Below are 15628 nucleotides of genomic sequence, written 5' to 3'. Positions count from 1 at the left end.
TTGAAATCCCCAACCACGATATGTGCAGCGTCCCGGTGTTGTGCCTGAAACTGTGTGAGAGCCTCATGAAGTTCCCACAGTGCAGTGTCCATGTTGGCCTGAGGTGGGATGTACACGGTGTTTATGATGACCGAATTGAACTCCCGAGGAAGGTAGAAAAGACGAAACTTGAGGGCGAGCAGCTCCAGGTTGGGTGAGCAGGAGCGGGCGAGAGTAACAACATTGGTACTGTTGCACCAGCTGTTGTTTACCATCACACATACTCCACCACCTCTCAACTTCCCTGAATCTGCCGTCCTGTCCATGCGGTGAACCGCGAAGAACTCGGCCAGCTGGATGGCGTGGTTTGGTACCGCTGTGTTCAGCCACGACTCGATGAAGCAGAGGAGGTTGCAGTCAGTGATGGGACAGTGGTAGTTCAGTGGCTAAGGTACTTGACTAGGAATTTGTAAGGTTTTCTGTTCAAGCCCCACCACCAAGTTATCACTGTTGGCCTAGCAACAACAGCCATGAAGCAGCACTATCTTGGGGCTTGCTACCATTGCCTGACTTTCCTCTTCCTTCTTAATAAATGCAGGAACCTTCTACCAGCCATTCTACCATTCTTTTGCTTAAATTCAGTCATAATTTTAAGTCGCTTTGGATAAAGTGTTATCTAAATGCTGAAATTGATTGACTGTATGCCTTGCCACATATGCTGGGAGTTGGAGGAGTTGATCTGCTCTTCAACCGACTGTTTGTAGCTGTGTATGTCCTTTGAGATACCTGACTTTTCTGATGTTGGCTCTAGCTGAGCTGTAAGCTTCCTGGTCCCCAGACCTGAAGGCACCATCTCTTGCATTGAGCAGGGGCACCTCTTTGTTCATTGTTATCTGTTTATTATTTTTGTGTTGTCACTCTGTCCATACATCTGTTGATGTGTTCCAGGACAGAGTTGATATAAATATCAATGTCAATGTGAAAATCTTTGGTGGCCCAGGCTGCAAACACACTCCAATGTGTGTATTAGAATTGGTGCTGAAGAGAGACAATAGCCCCTTCCATCCAGATCTTGACAGTCCTTGTGAGTTTCACATGTTAATAGTCCTAGTAAATGATATTTGGACTGCAAGCAGCTTGATGGTTGCATGTTTTGCCTTTCAGTACTAGGGTCTCAGGTTCATGGCACTACCTGGGTGGAGTTTCTATGTTCACCCCATGTCTGCATGGGTTTCCTCTGGGGTATCCAGTTTCCTTCCACAGTCCAAAAAAATGGAGGTTAGGTTAATTGGCTATCCTAAATAAACTGTCCTGGTCTGTGTGTTTGTGATTGTGTGTGTCTGCATGTCTAATAAAGTTGTCAGAAGGTGTGCACGAATGATTGTATGTCTGTATGCCTAGTGCTGGATGGTGCTCTGTCTTGGGTGCACCTGATTGAGTCACTCAGGGGGCTAAGGTTTCTGATTGAGAGTACGCAGTGTGCAATTGGCTGTTGCTTCTTACCAGCGTGTGACTGGATGTAAAAGCTGTGTGTGTTAATTATAAAGCAACCTTGGGTTTCTTGAAAGTTGCTATATAAATTCATATTTATATTTTGTCATTATATTAAAGTCATTTTGTGCCTTACACACAGAAAAATCTCCAAAAGATTTCATGACCAAAAGCAGTTTCTATTGTTTTATTTAAAGCTCTCTTTGAATCTGAGGCAGAGCAACATCCACTTCAGCCTTTTACTCAAACTCTATGGCAAAGTGACACCACTTAAAGTAAAATCACATATTTTGAAATTACACTGAAATTACACAGCAGGTGTAAATATTTAATCCTCAGGACAGGCATAGAAAATATTCTCACTTATTTATATAATTTAGAAGATGACCATTATAGCTGATTATAAATGTTCTTGTTAACATTACTGTGATATCTTGACAGAGAATCAAGGCATGAGTGCAGAAGTCAAGCTTATTTATTAAAAGACAAAGCAAAAAGCATGAAAACAACACAAAGCAGTCCTCTGGGACAAGGAGAAGACAACCAGGTATTAATCTTTGGCAGGACTAATATGAAGCGACCCAGGGATGGACAAGCAGTGTGGGAAATAAATCAATAAGTGGGTGATTAGGGGCAGGGAAATGATTGGGCGCTGAAGTGTGTGTACTCTGACTGGGTGGTAACTGGGACATGACAGTACCATGCCCTCCTGGAAAAGCCTTCCGAAGACTGGCTGGTAAGTAGTGGGCTTAGTAAGCACTGATTTGACTGGACAGAGTCCAGAGTGACTCAGGACTGGGACATACAGCCGGTGGTGGGTAGGGCATTGGAGCTAAAGGACTTGGAGCTAAAGGTCCAGATAAGATGTCTGGTGTGTTCTGAAAAAGTTCTGCCAAATCCAACCTGATAGTTCTGAATTTTTAATTCATTTTACAGGAGGATGTGACATAGGAGGCAAGGCAGAATGCAGAGGCAATGCAGAGCCATTATTAAATAAAACACAAAGAATGATGCTATGCTTAGCAAGACAAACAAGAAAGCACAGAATGCACTGGAGATACATGTGAAACATGGGCTCAAACATTGACAAAGGACAATCACAGAACAGGACCTTAAATACATACACTAAAATGGACAATAACGAAGGACAGGTATGACACATGATTGACTAACAAGGGAGGGGTGTGGTGATGAGGAGACACACACACGCGTGCGTACATGTACACACACACACAATGTGTGACGTTTGTGGCATGGAGGAAGCGAAAGGCGAGGTTGCAACAAAGTGCTCTTTATTTTCCATCGTTCCAGAGAGATGGAAGCACAAAACAAACATAAACAGTGGCTCAAAAGGTAGCGTGAATTCACAGACGTGGCTGGTGCCTTAGGTCCGCTAATGTGTAGCCACGTCTTTTGGTCTCTGCAGGTTTAAATAGGCAGAGTTTGAGTTATGTACAGATGAACACCATTAGAAGTTTGGTGATTGTGAGCGGGGCAGGTAAGGGGCCGTGCAGTGACAGGGGATTCCAGCAGCAGAAGAACAGCTAAATCCTGCCCATGGACAGGACAGGACCCCTGTGGGGCGATGATGCTTAGCAACAACAGCCATAAAACAGCACTATCTCAGGGCTTGCTACCATTGCCTGACCATCAAACTTTCCTCTCCCTTCTTCATAAATCTAGATTGAAATGCAGGAACCTTCTACCAGCCTGTTTACACATCATATATATGTTTCTTATATGTGCATCTTACAGAAATAAGCTCTACAAAGTAATAGCAGTTCAATATATGTACTGTGTTCACTATGACCACGAATGAGCAAGTAATAAGTAATAAGCAAGTAATGTGTTTGCTTCTATTATTTTGGTAATTTGTCCATTGTTTTCTTTTCTTATTCTCTTCATTACATGTTGCTTACCTCATGCTTATTGTGAACAAAATTGTTAACCACTTGTAGTTGTGTTACTAAAAATGGGACAATTAGACAAAATATATTAAAGTTAGTATTCTAGCTTCAAGCAGGAAAGGATTGAAAGTGGCTGTTTCATCACTTTGTATATTTCACTTGTTTGCACTCCATAATTAAAACAAGGGATACTAAAAGTGTACTAAATATTCATGAACCCTCCTTGGCAGGTACCAAGTGCTATAAATTAGAACTCGGCTATCCGGGAGCATCTGGTCTATGCTAAGATGTCATACCGGTAAAAAAAAACCCTGCTATGTTGTATTGTGTATAGGTTTACATGCAAAGGCAGCTAGCTCTCTGACTGAGCTAGCTTCGGGAATCCACTGGATCAAGGAAAGCTGGGTCGTCTCATCGTCCATCGGCTCCATGTCACACATGCATGCTTGTGAATCAGCAATGCAATAGAAAGGGGACTCTGCACTTTGCCAAATGGTTCAACCTGGTTGATTCAAAGCTTAAGGCCTGCATATCTCACATGTCATCAGTCAGTACCAGCAGAGGTAATGTAATGTCTATGCATTACAAATGAATACAATTGAATTTCTTCCTCCTATCTGTTAAGTGGCCTGCTCAGCCTTAGTTATTCCCTCTCACATGTTAGTTTAATAATTTTTGCCACCTTTATTATTAATATATTCCTCAAATTTGTTAATGCATTTTTCATTTCCTCACTCCAAGAGGGGTATTCCTAATAGATATAAATAGGTATTCCTATTCCAGCTACCTCCAAAGTGTAAGGTTGGTCTTCCGGAGCCAGGTGAATGGGAACAGTAAGACCAAAGCCAGAAATAAGTATGGCCTGCCAGTCAGCAGTTGCCCAACAGGTACAATAAGCTGGCCAAGAGAAAAGTTGGAAGCTGCCAGTATCAAGACCAGAAAATTCCATACAATGCATGGAGTAGATCCAACATCCAAAAGCTGCAGAAGCTCCTGGCTGCCAGAAGGAGGGGGAAGGGGTCTATAAGGCGTAAGATCTACTGTCCAGGGTGAGACATTAAAGGATCTTTAATACATCCAAGCAACAGCCCTTTAGGATGAACTGGGGGACATAGTCACCGTGGAAACATAGGAATTACTGTAGCAAAAATACATACATTTATGGTAATAATCCATAAATGTATGAATTTTTGCTACAGTAATTCCTAGGGGGCACCACCCTGCATGGAAACCATTATCAGTTATTACTGATTAATGTAATGGCCTGAAGGCCACAGGGCTAGGAACAGGACGCACAGACTCTCTCGATGCAGACAGATAGTTATGTACGTCACTTCCACTGTTGACCTAAGCATTGAGCCTTTAGGGAAAAGGTCTTTAGCATTTTGCCAGAAGAAATAATAGATAGTCAGTGAGAATTAAGATAATTTGGTTCATGTTAACCTAACCTGAATTCAGATGTTGAATTTGGGTATTTGTATTTGTTTCAAAAGATGTATTTTATGACAAAATACAAATCAAACATATTTCTTTCTTCAAAAAAAAAAAAAGTTTAATTGCAGTTCTATTTACAACCAATGATCATAAGCAATAATCAAAGAGGTTATTCAAAGAGGCAAATTGATCATATCTGAAATTAGGCAACATACTGAAGCAAATTAATAAGACAAAAGGAACAAATTATATAAACTTCAAAACATTTCATAAAACTCATCTTGAAAAAGAAAGTCAGCATTTTATATTTAGAGATATGAATGTGAATCAATAAATTATAAATAAATAGGCAACTACCAAACTATTTGTAAAATGCCAAAATACCAAACAGCAATGAAACATCAAACCATACATTCAGTTTTACGATCCTGCATGCTGTCATTTGTTATAAAATATTCTAGACAAAGTAAAGTTCAAACAACCAAAACATGGTTAAGAACAGAAAATAATTCCCATTTAAATGAGGCATATGTTCATATATCAATATATGTATATTTTTGTTTATAAATAATAAATATTTGGCATTAATACATCCTCATTATTGTTTTTAACTATTGAAAAACATTTTAATCTAAACCAGTCTTCAGAATCTCATGTTCCATTCCACAGTTCATGAGAGGTCTTGTTTTTTTCTAACCACTAAACATTAAATATCTTTTCAAACAAAGTTTAAATAAAAACACTCTCCTCAGCAGAGAATATAAGAGAGCAAAAAAAGAAAAAAGAAAAAAAAAAGAAAAACAAGAACCTTTTTTTAAACCTAATTTTCCCCCAATGGTTATGGTTAGCAACTGAGGGCAAACCAGGAGGGAAACAAAGAGTAAACTTTATCCAATCTGCCTGGACTGCCTAGCACCCACCTGAACTGATCAGAAAACTGTTATCTTGCCTATGACCAGGTTCTGCAGGCCTCAGACCAAAGAGAACTCAGCATTCCTGTACTGTGTTTAAGGCCTTGCTCTTCCATATGCACCCTTTGTAAGAGTTTCTGAGAGAAAAGCAAGAACAGTGAGTTCTCTTTGTGCCAATCATGGGCCAAGTGTATTGTGAAACTCTTCAGTTAAGGTTATTGCTAAACAGGCACTGGGGATGCTGGTCTGCACCCATGCCTTTACAGTCCCGACCATGGCCACCCAGTGGACTGAAGCACTCTGATTGTTTACAAATGAAACTGTCCATGAAAAAGAAAACAGCACATCCATGACTGATGAAAGAAAAACATGTAATATATATTAGGATTTCTGATATTTTTAATCATTATGAAATAAATGGCATGATCTAAAAGCCAGCTATGGTCATTTGTAGAAATACCATTTAAAACATGACATGCTTGAGATGAATTGTGTTTGTTGATTGTCCATATCAAGTAATATGGTAACATTAAAGCCCTCTGATAAGAACCTGTCTGGACAGCAGTCATAAGATAATATCCACGACTGTTTATAGCATTCTTTATGACAAGCCTAAACTGCTGTCTTGTCATACTCATGTCAAAGAGTGTAAGAATAAAATAACCCCCAAAATTTGCAGATTTAAATCCAACATGTCACTGCAATGGATTAAGCACCAGGAATAGCTTTTCAGGGCTTCAATGGATGATAGCTTCATTATTATGCCCCTTTTCTTTGAGAAAGGATCATAAATACATTATATGTAAATAATAGTGAACAAAATAAGAACATCATTCATAAAATTGACAAATTGATCCTGAAAAGAAAGATTGGAGCCTAACCATTTTCTGTTACATTAAATGGGTGTCCAATCAAAGCAGAGAAAGGTGTAATACAGGTATTCATTTCTGCACATGAACTTTGGATCATGTGTGGGCATAGAACAAGCTATAAGAAAATAATAATAATAGACATAAATAAGCGCAAAAAAAAAACATTTTTTGTGACAGTAGTGTAAATATGATATTTTGTGTGTTGGTTTTTTGAGGGGAGCAGGGCCAGTATGTTGATTAATGTTTATTAGATTTTATTTGCCCAAACTCATGGGCACATACTAATATGTGCTTGGGGCTGGTTTGGGTTAACAGCAGTACCTTTTCTTAGTCACATGGGCCAGTGAATCCAACTGAGTGAAAATGGCCTTACTTATTGCAGGCCGTAGGATCTGGTTGTGGGATTGAGTTTTACCAGTATAGGCTTGGCTATCCATAAAATCTTAGTTTTCTGAAAGGATATAGGAGGGGATATAGCTCTTGCATAAGCAAAGTGATACCACATTAGCCTAATTTATGAAGTTCCTTTTCAATCAAGCCTTTAAGTGACAATGAGTGGTATGTCTGGGAGAATATAACCACCTCTATGTAATGTATAATACTAAAAAGCATGTGCTCATAACTGTATAGACAATGCATGTGTTGTAAGAAGATGCATACATGCAGGACTTCTGAGATACGAGATACTGTATGAAAGCACCACAAGTTCTGTCTCAAACGTCACAGATCTTTGAGAAATATGTAACGTAAATGTATTGTGTAAATGTAAATATGTAACGTGAATGCATTTGGGAAGACTGCCTCTGCCCCACACCAAATGCTGTGTTCCATGCATCACACAAGCTTTGCATAAGAATGGTAATCGTTACCAGCACAGTCCTAGAGGCCTGGAGACCCAGGTGCTGGAAGCCCTTGTATTCGCCAGACTGATCCTAGGTAGCCATGTTCTCCTTCTAATGTCTGTACTGTTTCCTGGTGTAAATGAGTAGCGTGAATCTAACTGGTTCCATGCAGCACACAAAGACAGACTTCATAATCTGACTTCATAATCAGACTTCAATAATCTGACTTCAGAATTCTGCACGTTCAATGACAATGCCTTTCATTGTGTACTCCATAAGAACATATGCAGCCACCACAGACCACTCAACCACTGATGCTTAAAGGCTTTATTGAAGGTTTCCAAATCAGGCACTTTGCTATGCTTATACAAAATCTATACTTTAAAAGAAGGAAAATTATTGGGGCTAATTTGAAAGAAATGCTTAGAGCACAAGTTAGTTTGTTTAGAACCATTTAAATGCTTATCTTTTTTTTTCTGTTAAGGTTAGATTACACCAAAATTTCTGCAACAAATGTTGACCCAAAGTCAAGGTAAGATCATGATAGACTCCTGCTTAATGTGCAAAATGGTAGCTAACAGCTGATGGATAATTTCAGCTTCAAAGAGAGAAGTATTTTTTTATTATTTCATTTACTCATTGTGAAAAACGCTGCTAAACTCTGAATGTGTCCCAGTTAACATATGAATCCAGTCTTATGACCATCCATATTATTGCCATGGTTTTGTTTACAACTGTAAAGTTAAATGTTTGACTCCAAAAATTTTGGTTATTTTTTGGCTATCAGACAGTTAATCCAATATTTTTCCCAGTTTGTTTATATCTTCGACTTTAAACTTTGTGGAAACTATATTGAATTATATAACCAAGCATATAAGTGTTTTTGAAGTAAAAAACACAGTCTGATACATAGCTACTTTTTTAATAAAGATGGCATTCCTTTTCTTAACCCTTTATTATATCAAACTTATGATTCACTGCTCACGCACCCATCTACATTGCACCTTTAACTGAACACCAAGAATCTTTCACCAGTGCTGACCTCTTGGTGAGCAGGTCATTTGAAAGAAAAACAATGTAGGCATAGACAAATGAACATGCAGGTCCACATTGGTACACAACTACTTGTTAGTGCATTTTTATCCCTCCCTGTTGTACAAAACTAGACATGCTTGATGTAAGCCCCTCTCTAGACTCCCCGGGTTCCTGAAACATAGCCACTACTCAGCTTTTGAGCTGCTGCATAGGACAAAGGCATGACAAAGTGCTTGGGTAAGCCTGGAGATGCTCATAGAGATGCACACTCAGCCTTGGCTTAGAAAACCAAGGACTAAGATGTAATGTTACTGAACATCTGCCTGTGGTGTGATATGCTATTGCACTTTCTGTCAGTAATGGTACTGTGACAAAACATGGACTTCCATGCACTCCAAAGTTGTCCACAGACAGGCAACTGACACAGGACAGTGAAAAACTTGTAGCCCTAATGAATGTGCAAGAATAGTTGTAACACACACACACACACACACACACACACACACACACACACACACACACACACACACACACACACACATGCATATACACATATCATTAATATACTGCACTGTCACTTTGTTCATACAAAGCATCTCAAAACATACCTTCAGCTCAGCAAGTTTGCCAAACAGAAATATAAAATGTGTCACTATTACAAAGACCCGCTTGATTATAAATAAGATAAATGAACATTAACCTGTGAGCGTCACCAGCCTCTCCAGTTGACAATTTCAGTGTCAGTTAGCAGAGAGCGCCCCTGTACAACCCAGACCATGAACCAAACTACAACCCATTTATTCTGACTAAATAAACCATGAACTATTGCCTAGAAGTATGAGATAAGCAGAAGTCAATAAAAAGGCTCAGTTACAGCACTGGCTCCTCCCCAGCCCTTTACACCATACATTATGAGACACAAGTTACACCAGTGCAGTACTCAGCATCTGCCCATGACCTGTCACCTCTGAAACTCTACCCAGTCATTTAAAAGACTCTCTCTAATGTAAGGCACCTAAGGATAATGCCATCATTGATAACATAAATTTCTATTTAAAAATGACACATGGCACAGTACATAACGACACTCATTTGAAATGTATCCCTAAAATATATTGACACAAAAGTAACAAACTTCTGCAACACCTTTCATAATCTTTTTCTTTCTAAATAATACAATGAATCATCCAATAGCACTACATTAGGCAAATCAGATTTTTAATGAAGGGAAAGTCCTTGGGGTAACAGCTGATTGGAGAAAGGGATCTAGCAACTTGGATGCATTATAATGTGCTCCAGTAGCACTATGCACAGTAAACAGGAAAAAAATAAAAATATGTGGCCCAAATGTCTTTGAGCCATTAAATTTATAAATGTGCAAGATGGGAACTGTACGCAAAGTACATCATTAGCAGCAGTTGTGGGACCTGTCAGCAGGTCTGTTCAGGGAGTATACAACTAGCCTAAAAGATAAACATAAAAGCTGCATTTAAGATTGGTCTTGAAATTGTTCTATTTAACAGTGTAGCCTTTAGTTTAAAAGCAGAACAGTGTAGATTCTGTCACTATGACCAAGAGTGACTCTAAAGTTTGAAGAAAATCTTGCAAACATATAGGTAAACCAGCAGAACTACAGGTGTGGAGCTGCTGAAATATTGAGTGATAGGGATACAGTGGTGTAAAAAAATGTTTGCAGTCTTCCTGATATCTTATTTTTTTGCATGTTTGTCACACTTAAATGTTTCAGATTATCAAACAAATTTGAATATTAGACAAAGATAACACAAGTAAAAACAAAATGCAGTTTTTAAATGAAGGTTTTTATTATTAAGGGGAAAGAAATCCAAACCTACATGGCCCTATGCGAAAAAGTGATTGCCCCCCACCCTGTTAAAACATAAATTAACTGTGGTTTATCACATCTTTGGAAAGCTGAGTTCAATTTCTCTAGCCACGCCCAGGCCTGATTACTGCCACACCTTTTTTCAATCAAGAAATCACTTAAATAGGACATGCCTGACAAAGTGTAGTAGACCAAAAGATCCTCAAAAGCTAGACAGCATGGTGCAATCCAAAGAAATTCAGGAACAAATGAAATACAAAGTAACTGAGATCTATCAATCTGGAAAAGGTTATAAAGACATTTCTAAAGCTTTGGGACTCCAGCAAACCACAGTGAGAGCCATTATCCACAAATGGCAAAAACATGGAACAATGGTAAATCTTCCCAGGAGTGGCCTGCTGACCAAAATTACCCCAAGAGCGCAGTGATGTCTCTTCCAGGAGGTCACAAAAGACCCCACAACATCCAAAGAACTGCAGGCCTCACTTGCCTCAGTTTAGGTCAGTGTTCATGACTCCACCATAAGAAAGAGACTGGGCAAAAATGGCCTGCATGGTGGAGTTCCAAGACGAAAACCACTGCTGAGCAAAAATAACATAAAGGCTCGTTTCAGTTTTGCCAGAAAATATCTTGATGATCCCCAAGACTTTTGGGAAAGTACTCTGTGGACTGACAAAACAAAAGTTGGAACTTTTTGGAAGGTGTATGTTCCATTACATCTGGTGTAAAAGTAGATGCATTTCAGAAAAGGAACATCATACCAACAGTAAAATATGGTGGTGGTAGTGTGATGGTCTGGGGCTGTTTTGCTGCTTCAGGACCTGGAAGACTTGCTGTGGTAAATGGAACCATGAATTCTGCTGTCTACCAAAAAAATCCTGAAGGAGAATGTCTGGCCAGCTGTTCCTGACCTCAAGCTGAAGCACACTTGGGTTCTGCAGCAGGACAATGATCCAAAACACACCAGCAAGTCCACCTCTGAATGGCTTAAGAAAAACAAAATAAGAATTTGGAGTGGCCTAGTCAAAGTCCTGACCTGAATCCAATTGAGATACTGTGGCATGATCTTAAAAAGGCAGTTCATGCTCGAAAACCCTCCAATGTGGCCGAATTAAAACAATTCTGCAAAGATGAGTAGGCCAAAATTCCTCCACAGTGCTGTAAAAGACTCATTGCCAGTTATTGCAAATGCTTGATTGCAGTTGTTGCTGCTAAGGGTGGCCCAACCAGTTATTAGGTTTAGGGGGCAATCACTTTTTCACACAGGACCATGTAGGTTTGGATTTTTTTCCCCCTTTAATAATAAAGGCCTTCATTTAAAAAAATGCATTTTGTGTTTACCTGCGTTATCTTTGTCAAATATTTAAATTTGTTTGATGATCTGAAACATTTAAGTGTGACATGCAAAAAAATAAGAGATCAGGAAGGGAACAAACACTTTTAACACCATTGTATTTTACTGGCAAACTGTAAAGATAACAAGCTTTACAGCTGACAAGCTCTAAAGAGTTTTTCCATGTACGGAATTTTGGTCATTTCTGAAAGGAGAACATTCTATGAATAAGCAGGCACGTACAGAATCCTTATGAACTAAATTGCTCTGAATTCACTGGAATAAAGCACAATTAAACAACACTACTTAATCATGTCCTTTTGACTACATCTTTTGTGTATTTCTCATCTGAGTCTTGGAAGCCCTGCAACCAGCATATGTTTGTGTCCAGCTTCTAAAAAAATCTGAAGCAGGAAACTAGTGTTCCACATCTCTTTATTACTTGGTTCAGGTGTGTTGTGAGCTGGAACAGAGTGAACATGAGAACTGACAGGGGATGGTATATATTGAGTGGATTCTAATGATTACCATCTGGACAAAAGGTTTACCACATTCTAGGTGATATTCTAGATTTAATTAGATTCTGGGCTATCTAAAGTTTGTTTGCATAGTTGACTCAATGAGGAGTCAAAGAAAAAGAAACAAAAAAACCTTAAACAGAATCTTGCACATGCCTTATGGACTATGACATATTATTTGTGTAATACATTCCTATTATAATTTTATTCTGGGTTATGATATATATCCAGTCCCTTCGATACTGGTTTTCATTTTATACTCCAGAACATTGAATTTGAAAAGTGTACAAAGCCAGCTTTAGGAAGGTACCTCTCTATACTGAGCAAGGCATTTATGAACGCCACCCTTTTTAGACACATGCATCCTGCTGTTTCCGTTGGCATCACCTCATTCATAAAGACTGGATGAATCAGAGCCATTAGCAGTGAGGCCAAGCCTCTATGTTTCATACATAATGTGGTATTTTCTGGATCATAAGAGGTTTCAATTTTTCCTTCTTTCTGTCAATCTTGTCTGTTCATCTGTTGGGCCTGTTTTGTTCCAAGCCTTTTCGATTTCTCTTAACTAAACTGGTCTTTGTTTTTGTTCTTACTAGTGGTCTGCATCTAATTGTAAACTAAAGCCACACCTGTGTATTTTTGTCTTAACTGTAGTATTTGACACACCTTTGGCTCCATCCTGGAAGTGTTCTTGATCTTTTAAACAGTGTTTTTTCATGACTGAAAGTAATCTTTTGCTAATGGTTAGCTCACGTGTACATGCTTGAATCTAAATAATGCACCAAAAACTTGGTTTGACTCATCCAGTGTTTAATTAATGTGAAATATTTTGATATGTGATTTATTTTGATATTTCAGACTGATTCAACCTCATTATGGTCTTCTGTCATTGCCACTGATATTTCTTTGCATTCATCTGGCCAGTAACAACCTGAGTAGCCAAAGTTTCTATTACTTATGGCCCTTATAGGAGACTAAATACAAAAGGGCTGTGATTCCTATATGACTCATTCATTAAAGAGATGTAAATACCCCAGCAAAATGAAAACTGACATTCTACATGTTAACCTATAATCATTGTTTCCTTTCAAATTAAATATGCTGGAGTGTAAAACCAAAACAAAAATTATGCCAGTATGCTATGAACTGACCACACTACATACATTACACACTCCTCTCTAACGCGTGTTCTGTATTACCTTACCGTAACAGATCCTATGTCCCACACAAATAAATAAAAATACTAAAAATAATTACATGAAGAAAGTGTTGAAGAACTGGAGAATTTCATACTAAGAGGAATCTCAAAAAGCATGTGTAGATTCATCTCCAGCTCCCAAACAGTTCTGTTATATCATTGTTAAACTAAAGGAATACCTATACAGAGGGAGAAGTCATATATTTACTAAACTGTTTGCAGTAGTTATCTGAAATTTCCATTGGTTGTTTGGGTATCATATAAGCTTCCTGTAGCAGCAATATTGGTTTATATTTAATTTGTATTCTAAAGGTTATTAGTTGAAAAGAAGAATGAGACTTTGTAGCAGCAGAGGCAGTACATTCACACATTTTTGCTTGAGTTGGCTTTAAGGCTGCCAGGGTAAGGAAATATCACAAAGCCTATATTCTTTCTCATTTGGTACGCTGCTCTTGGGTATGAGTATAAGTAGCTGCTGAGCTTAACTGGACACAGACAAGCATGCCTATATATAAGGGATAAATTCCATATTTGAAAAGGTAGCTACTTGGCATTATGTGTTATGTGTTAATATTTTCCATGTGTGAATTTCATTTGACTGTTATAAGGTCTTGACCAATGGGTTGTAATCCATGAATCTGTGAAATATGGAATAATTTCTTGGCTGATTTGTTTGTTTGTTTTATCAGGGACACTAGTTTTGATTACTGGATGACTGTCACAGCATGGAAAATAACACTGAAAATTGTTTTGTAAGCCATTAATTCATAACCTTGCTAAATCAGGAGCTATGTAGTCTCCAAATGAACTCATTCTGCTAACTAAAGCAAAATGAAACAAATAAATAAAGTAAAACAAAGAAACAACCAAAAAATAACCCTGGGAGGTATTAACTTCCATTTCAGCCTTGAAGAATCCTGACTGCAGGCCCAGTGAAAATAAGGGTCTGAAGATTCATAGCTTGCTGACTAATGTGAAAAAACTAGGATTTTTAGTTAATAAAAAGCAGGCTTTTTGCCACCATTTTGTGTACAGGTGAACATGCCAGTATCATACACGGATGTCATGAGATATAATGGCACTGCTGCCCAAGACCACAGACATCATTAAAACTGTCCATTCAGTCTTTCATGCACACATCCACGGGGTCTTTCCACTGAGCTTTGGGGTGGGACACATTTTCACACTGCTGAAAAAGTGTGAATTACAAAAATCATTTCCCATTATATCCCATAATCAAAGACCTCTCCTTTCCACAGAGCAAGGCTTGTAATTAGAGATGTACTGTGACACGATGTCAACAAACATCTCTATTAAAAACTCCATAGATGGATTATGGTGTTGTGCACATAAGGGCTAGGAGAGGGACTTTATTAAGAGTATAAAGCAGCACCATATACAGTAATTGAATACTATTAAAGTGTCATTTGTACCTGTATGTCCCAAACTACATTATAAGTGGTAAGACCTTGAGGAAGATAGGTGTGCCAAATGCCGATTAACACTGTACATGACTTAAGCTAAAACATAATCTTTTTTTTTTTTTTTTGCTGAATGGTTCAGTGGTTTGTCAGTGAGTATGAATTAATTTATGTATGATTAAATAGCTGGGTCATGATTAAGCTAGAGAGAATTCTTTTGAAATGAGAGGAGTAAATCAGTGTGAACTTTAGAAGCAATCTCCATAGCATTCTTTGCAATTCAACTGCAACATTATCATGTGAGTGTCAACATCAACATTTCCCTTGGAAATACAAACAGGAATCATTTGAGGTGCAAAAATGCATTGTATAATATAAAATAATATATTAATATATTCTCTTTTTATCTAGCATGTAGAATCTGTAGCTGTTTGCAAAAGGATACTGTTTCATTTCAAATTGAGACGAATAATGTAAAAGTTCTCTAAAAGTTCACCTCACTGAACTTTCGACTGTCCACTTCTTGGCAAGTGCCTTTTCCAAATTACATGTGGGCAAAAGTAATATTCTATACAAGCTCCAAACCTTAAAGGTTGCCTTTCAAGAGAAGCTTTAGCTGTGGACACATATTGCAGATGAACAAAAAAAAAATTACTCTGTGACTCACCCTGAATGTGTTAGAAAGCGCAAGCTGATCTCTACTGGCATCTAGTCATGTCATACACAGTCCACATCCTGTTTCCAATAGTGTTGTTTTGTTTGTTTGTTTTCGTTGGTTTTAGTGGACAACCAAATCTCACCCAGAATAATGAGGGGCTACCTTTGACGCCACCACAGAGGTGGC

Source organism: Electrophorus electricus, chromosome 7 (assembly GCF_041902795.1).
Source record: "Electrophorus electricus isolate QZ-2024a chromosome 7, ASM4190279v1, whole genome shotgun sequence".
Lineage (NCBI taxonomy): Eukaryota > Metazoa > Chordata > Actinopteri > Gymnotiformes > Gymnotidae > Electrophorus > Electrophorus electricus.
The sequence above is the reverse complement of the archived record's forward strand: the minus strand, read 5'-3'. Positions refer to the sequence as shown.